Here is a 7963-nt window from a genome sequence, read left to right on the forward strand (position 1 = left end):
GACTTAAGACACTTGGGGGCACATACCTTCAGACATCCTACCGAACTGGTGGGAGTGGATATCAAGCACATTTGCAAATTTGTATCGGGCACCAAACGTTTTGCCGATCTGTAAGTCCGAACACGGGAGTTCTATTTTTTAATGGCTTCACAAAGGACTACTATTAGTCCACGTGTGATCTCTGATCAGCCGTCTAACCTAACCTAACCTTTTCAACGATGAATATTTTAAAAAATACAGTTGAACTCCTTTTTTTACACGGTATTTTTGTGTACCTCCTAGTTACCCTTTTTAGTTATATACTAGTTTTCCAATAAAATTAAAATTCTGAATCTATTCGAATATATAAAGATTATTCAAGCAAATGCAGCTCTCAATTTTACGTACTTAAAAATACACTGCTGTTATTGGATGTCAAAGTAAAGAATAGATAAAAAAGGTAAACAAATAAATGTCATAAGAAACAGCGACATGGCGTTCAAGCGAACAAAATTAAATTTAAGGGAAAAAATTAAAATTTTAGATGAATTAAAAGCGGGAGGAAAGATTGCAACAATCTCAAAGCGTACAGATATACATGAAGCAACAATTCGTAACATAAGGAAAAATGAAACAACGATAAGAAAAGTGGTTTCAGCCGCCAGTGCTGGGGGCTTTTTACGTGGGTTTTATGTTCGCGATGTTGCAGTTTTGAAAGCAGAACGTGCCCTTTTATGTTGGATTGAAGACCATGCAGTAAAGAGGATGCCTATTGATACAAGATCTATAAAAGCAAAGATGCAACAATTTTATGTAACAATTAAAAATCAAGAGCCTTCCACTTCAATAAATAGCGAGCGATCCCATTTTAATGCCAGTAATGGCTGGTTACAAAACTTCCTGAAAAGAAATTCACAACACAATGTAAAAGTTACAGGAGAGGGAGCCTCAGCTGATGAACATGCGGCAAGAGTATTTCCTAAAGAGTTCTTAGAAGCAATAACGATGAGGCTCACCAAGTATTCAATGCGGATGAGACGGCACTCTTTTGGAAAAAATGCCTAGTTGCAAAGGAGCGTATCACGTTCTTGTTGTGTAGCAATGCATCAGGACACAAAATGTTGAAGCCTCTTCTTGTTAACAAAAATCTTAACCCTAGGGCCTTAAAAGGTCAGTTAGAATGTTTTGTTTTAAACACTGATATGTATTTTAATTCCTTAATTCGTTCCTCAGGTATCGACAAAACCAAGCTTCCGGTCCATTGGATGGCAAATAAAAAGGCTTGGGTCACTGCTTCAATTTTCAAGGACTGGTTCTTACAACATTTTGTACGTGAAGTCCGAGAGTATCTCCGTTCAAAACAACTTGATTTCAAAGTTTTACTAGTCATAGACAACGCTCCTGGTCATCCAGACATTTCTCATAAAAACGTGAAGATAATATTTCTACCTCCTAATACAACGTCGCTAATACAACCACTCGATCAGGGCATTATTGCTACTTTTAAACGTTATTATGTGAAGCATTATTTTCAACACATAATAAAAGAAATTGAAACAAATAATGAAATGAATGTAATATCTGCGTGGAAAGCGTTCGATATTAAAAAATGCACAGACTGCATTAGCTTCTCTGTAAGAGAAATTAAGAAAACCACTTTAAATAGGTGATGGAAAAACCTGTGGGCAGATGTAGCGGTAATGCATACTGAGAATGAGACATTATCTGAATATGCCGATATTTCTCAAGTTTCCCACACGATCGGAGGAGAAGGATTCCACGATATAACTATCGAAGATATCAATGAACTTTTCGAAAATGTTGTTATTTCCGATGGTGAGATTTTGCAAAATTTTGCAGAAAACGATTGTAATGACAACAAAGAGAATGAGGAGGACAGGGAAGAACATTCGAGCGCTGCTGGTCTTAGTGCATCTTTGATCCAAAATGGGTTAAACATAGCGATGGAATTAGAAAATCATTTCTCAACTTGGACCCAAACACGGAACGGTCTGCAAGATTCCAGCGATCCAATTAAATGAAGCAGTAGAATGCTACCGTGAGCTGTATGAAGAAGTAAAAGCAAAGAAGACGCAGCGATTAATGACTGATTTTTTTAAATCTTAAACGTATTTTATATTATATCCATTTTGTTAACATTCCCAGAATACTTTTTGTTTGTTCCTTTTAAGAGTAATACATATGTAAATAATACCATGAAAATCTACAATGTTTTAATTGTGTAAGTTCTCACTGTACAAATAGATAGATTCACATTCACGCCTTTTTGCACAATTTATTTCGTAAATTGGTCCTTATAAAGAGTTTTATATTAATTAAAATCTGTCTTTTTTTGCACGGGTAATTTACTGTCCCAGTTAACCGTGCAAAAAGGAGATCATCTGTAAAAGTTATTTTTACAATATTTTTGCATATTCCACTTCAGGAGAAGCTCCCCTATCCGCACATATCGTTATCGCATTCGTTTTTTCTTACCCCTCCGCCAAAGTAATCGGAATCGTGCCCAGTGTTCTGATAGGTATGAAGCTTCTTCATCTGCGTACCACTGCCTCCAGGCGATCTTATTGGTGCGGCGTAATTGAGGATCGGTCGGCCGATTGCCTTGTATGTTGCCAATAACGTTTCTTTGTCTTTTCCCCATTTGCTGCCGGTTAGCGACTTGAGGATTTTATTGCCGCTCTATACTTTGGCAATAATCGCATGAGGAGTGAAGGAGCATAGACTCTCAAAATTTACGCCTACAATTGTTGGATTATTGACAGTCGGAATCTTGACGCCATCGACTGCAATATTAAGCTCAAGTCTATACTCCTTCGTCCAGTTCGTGAATATGGTCGCTGTAGATTTGGTGTGGGAAAGTGTTAGGTTCTCTGCAGAGGAGAAGCGAGAAAGGTCGGAAAGATAGCTGTTTACCTTTGAACACATTCCATAGATTCCATTGCCAGACGTCAATATCGTGCAGTTATCTGCGTATGAGGTTATGGAAACTCTCTCTGGTGGCTATGGGAGTTTCGAGATGTAGAAGTTAAACAATAGTGGGAAAAGGAAACCACCCTGCGGAACCCCCTTTTAATTCTTCTGTTTAGATTTTTCTCCTCAAAAGAGTACGGATGATTGACGACCGCACAGGTAGTTCATGGTCCACCTCTTCAGTCCTGGAAGGAGCGTAGTTTATTCGATGCCCTGCAGTAGCGTTGTGTGATTGACTGTGTCCAAGCCAAGTCCAACGCTACGAGGATCGTTCTCTGACAGGGGGTTTCTGGTTGAGGACACGATCTATCGGAGCGTTCATGACGCTAAGTGCTGTGAGTGAAGGTCTGAAATAGCAATGCCTCAAGAGTCTTCTTTACTGGGGAGAGGAGAGTTTCCAGGTTACAGTAGTAGAAGCACTCTTCCGATTTTCCACACATCGGGTATTTGAAGAGTGGTCAGCGACAGGTTAGAGGACCTTGGTGCGGTAGCTTACTCCCGTCAAGATGCTTTAGGATAACCATGTTGATGCCATCAGGGCCAATGGATTTAGATGATTTTGCTTTGTTGATGACATTCTGAACCTCCTCATCGGTGAAAGTAAGTGGTACGCAGTCTTTTGGCATTTTGCGCAGCCGTCGAGTCTTTGGTCTATTGTGCCCTCTTCTAACTCACATAGACTCACCTAGCCCCAGCGCATTAATGAAGTTCAATAGAATTCCTGGCGATAATGAGGCTATGCGATCCCTATCCGGAAACATTAATCCAAGGGCCTTAGTCCTGCGTCTACAGACGGCTTTGCAGTCGATCAGCAGGTGTTCCGGGGTTTCAGGCTCCAAGTCGCAGAACCGGCAGTTAACGCATGTTGTACAGATGCCTATTCAACTTGCAGTGGCCGGTATACCATGCGAGCAGTAGCCTGAGTTTGTTCCTGGGGAAGTTTATTACAACCTTGAACCTACTCAAGTTGTATGCTCCCATTAGTAACTTGTCATGACTCATACCACGTGTTTGCTGCCAATGCTCCTCCCTGCCCACTCCTTCTTCCTTGCGGAGTAGCTCCTTTATGGTATGTGGATCTACCCCAATAAAGGGTTCAGGTCTTACCATCTTGGTGGAGGCTGCGGAGCGGGCTAGCTCGTACGCCAGTTCATTACCGGCTACACTTCTGTGACCAGGCACCCAAATTAGGTGTGCCTGGTTACGTTCTGCAAGGCTGTTCAGCCTTTCCCTGCACTCCTGCACTAATAGCGATTTGACTTCGTAAGAGGAGATCGCTTTTAGCGCCGCTTGACTATCGCTGAGAATGGATATTCGCTCATTGCGATGGAGGTTTATTTCTATACACCGACTTATGGCAAAAATTTCCGCTTGGGAACTCTCCCATGGGTATTGAGAGCTTAGTGCGTGGGCCCACGATCCCTGCACCGATTCCCTCCGACATTTTCGAGCCATCGGTGTACCCCCTCAACGTACTATTCCTCAGCAGCAGCTCAAGGGTGGAGTCGTTCCACTCATCCTTGCTTCCGAAGGTGACCTTAAACTTCTTAGTGAAGTTAACTGTTTTGGTAGTGCTGTCCTAGTGAAATATGATAACACTAACTTTTATGCTTGTTTGCAACCGTTTCCTTATTGTATGAATAAATGGATTTCAACCAAAGTTTAATAAGGAATTGACCTTATTTTTGCAGTATTTATTATAAAATAAATTAGTAAAAACGAATTAGTGAAGTGCTAGTGGAATTAGAAGTTAATCCCTAATATATAGCAGAAATAAATAGGATAAACACGCATTTTAAATTGTCGAATTTTTGAACTTTAAATGCAAATCAGCCCTAACACGCAATCCATCGTAAACTGTTTTTTTCGGGAAAGATACGAAATTGCTATCATACAATTCGAACCATTCCGAACGTAAGTTCAAAATTCGTAGAGTGGCAGTTAATGGATCCGTACTTTGTTCGTAAATTCAATTTGAATACAGACGACTTCAATTTTATTTATCAGAATTTAAAATTTTTGTTCTACCCAGGTTATTTCGATATGCCAATATTCAAAATTAATGATAACAAAAGTTTCATTTCACATGGATTCGGTGAAAGCAAAAACCATAAATCAGCGGCAACTATACATATATGCATGTATGTATATAATCGTAGAAACCTACAAGTAACAAATCCTATCATTTTCACCCATACATACGCAGGCGAATGCTTATAGAATGACAGAAATTATGTACATTAAGAAAGCTATAGAATGAGGTACACAGAGCCAAAGGCCAGGCACTTCATTAGAGTTTCCTAAATATTCTATTACTAAAACGGCCAAATGCTTTAAAGGGTTAGGGATAGTCAGAGGCACGAAAAATTAGAATTTTCAGTATTTTTTTTTTGCTATTAAATCGTGTTATTTTACAGAAGTAGTAATATGGTCTTATAAAATGTGTGAGGAAAATTGGAAAAAAAATAATTAATTTCCAAAGTTATAGTTGTTTGTGTTAACCCAGTTCTTGGAGATTCATCTAAAATCAATCGGATAAAAAAAATTATCGGGCCTGATCGAAAGATTTTTTTTTTCAAAAATTAACAAAATGGCGTCCTCAGGAAATATTTGTCTAAATTTTTGGGAAAAAATCAATAGTTAATTGCTCTTTAAAAATCGAAATTCCAAAAAAAACATCCTTCGATCAGGCCCGATTTTATTATGTATTCTAAAAGCTGTATAAATTTCATTAAGATCTTCTGAGCAGTTTTCGAGTTACAGTTGTCACCAGTTCAAAAAACATAGTTTTGGGAAAAACGCGTTTAAAGTTTCACACCAGCTCTTTGAAGTGCCCGAGCTCTCTTTGTTCTTTGTCGAATAACTCAAAAAGTAATTATCGGATAAACGAAATTTTAAATTTTCAGAGAATATTTTTAAGATATTACACTTAACAAAAATACAAAAAAAAAAATTCCGACTACCCCTAACCCCTTAAAAGAGGCAAGAGTGAGTTGTCGTGTTATGCTATACAGTTGATTACTTTAGTACGTTTTTGTTAAATTTTCAAATATATTTCGAATCTTAAAATTCATAAAGATGTAATTTACTTAGTTTTGATTAAAATTTTGTTTATTGTATCAAAATATTAGTGTAAATCTTAATTATTTTATTAAAAATATTTGAAGAATATATCTGTTTTTGTTTAAATTATTACAAGTAGTTTTGTTTAGTATTGTACATATTATATGGGTGAAAATAGCTATCCTGAGGAACCGAACACCCAAAATATATCGCTAACGCGCCTTTATTGCAATCTCTTTCCTATTTTTAAGTTCTTTTATTTAAATCTCTGTGCCGAAAAATCAACTATTTCCATCAGGTGATCTCAGCTGTTGACGGCCATATGATTCTTTTGTACTTGTATGATTCTACAATGATGTATATTTTCTTGATCTGGAGAACCTCCTCTGCCCGTACATACCAATTTTAACCCCCAGGGATTCTAAATCCCAGCCAAAACTTTTACTCAATTTTTAAAATAATATTTTTGATCACACAATAACAAAAGTGGGGTCGGCTTTAGTATACCATCCCACGATTTCAGGGTTAAAAGTGGTATGGATAGGGCTGATGCTCCAGATTAAGAAAATATATAATTATAGTCGCCGCAAACTTATAGTTTTCGAGATATATGCATATAAAGTTGAAAATTTCGCAAATTTAATTTTGCAATTTCTTGATTTATAGTAACTTTTTCTTTCATATTAAGCACTTTTTATACACTTACACTTTACTACAATATTTCTACATGTTTATTTTTTTATTAATATTTTAGATATTTGCTTAAAATAAGCGTTTTATATTTTACATAAATATTATTACACGCACATAAGTAGTATTGCCATATCTACACATTTATCAAACGAATAATAGGTTTATACACAAAATACATAAATCATTATCCCTTTTCTTGCTATATCATGAGTAAAAAGCAAAAAAGGAGTTTTACACGAAAAAAACCTGACCCACCCCGGTGTTGGATCGGCCAGGGTTATTTTTTTGAAGCGCGACCCAAGGCCGCCAACGCAAAAGGAAGGTTTACTCGAAAAAAAAACCTGACACGCCCTACTGTTGGCACACCCCGGTGTTGGATCTTCTTCTTCTTCTTAATTGGCGTAGACACCGCTTACGCGATTATAGCCGAGTTAACAACAGCGCGCCAGTCGTTTCTTCTTTTCGCTACGTGGCGCCAATTGGATATTCCAAGCGAAGCCAGGTCCTTCTCCACTTGGTCCTTCCAACGGAGTGGAGGTCTTCCTCTTCCTCTGCTTCCCCCGGCGCGTACTGCGTCGAATACTTTCAGAGCTGGAGTGTTTTCGTCCATCCGGACAACATGACCTAGCCAGCGTAGCCGCTGTCTTTTAATTCGCTGAACTATGTCGATGTCGTCGTATATCTCTTACAGCGCATCGTTCCATCGAATGCGGTATTCGCCGTGGCTAACGCGCAAAGGACCATAAATCTTTCGCAGAACTTAAAACTCGCAACGTCGACTCATCCGCAGTTGACATCGTCCAAGACTCTGCACCATATAGCAGAACGGGAATTATGAGTGACTTATAGAGTTTGGTTTTTGTTTGTCGAGAGAGGACTTTACTTTTCAATTGCCTACTCAGTCCGAAGTAGCACCTGATGGCAAGAGCAATCCTGCGTTGGATTTCCAGGCTGACATTGTTGGTGGTGTTAATACTGGTTCCTAAATAGACGAAATTATCTAAAACTTTAAAGTTATGACTGTCAACAGTGACGTGAGAGCCAAGTCGCGAGTGCGACGACTGTTTGTTTGATGACATCAGATATTTCGTCTTGCCCTCGTTCACTGCCAGATGAATTTTCTGTGCTTCCTTGTCCAGCCTGGAGAAAGCAGAACTAACGGCGCGGGTGTTGAGGCCGATGATATCAATATCATCGGCATACGCCAGCAGCTGTACACTCTTATAGGAGATGGTAC

The 7963-nt window shown here is 38.6% G+C and overlaps 1 pseudogene; it reads left to right on the forward strand.

Moving 5' to 3' along the window:
- The first annotated feature begins 500 nt into the window (after positions 1 to 500).
- Positions 501 to 3236, forward strand: LOC126765709 (tigger transposable element-derived protein 1-like; annotated as a pseudogene).
- The last annotated feature ends 4727 nt before the right edge of the window (positions 3237 to 7963 follow it).

The sequence above is a fragment of the Bactrocera neohumeralis genome, unplaced genomic scaffold (genome assembly GCF_024586455.1).
Source record: "Bactrocera neohumeralis isolate Rockhampton unplaced genomic scaffold, APGP_CSIRO_Bneo_wtdbg2-racon-allhic-juicebox.fasta_v2 cluster11, whole genome shotgun sequence".
Lineage (NCBI taxonomy): Eukaryota > Metazoa > Arthropoda > Insecta > Diptera > Tephritidae > Bactrocera > Bactrocera neohumeralis.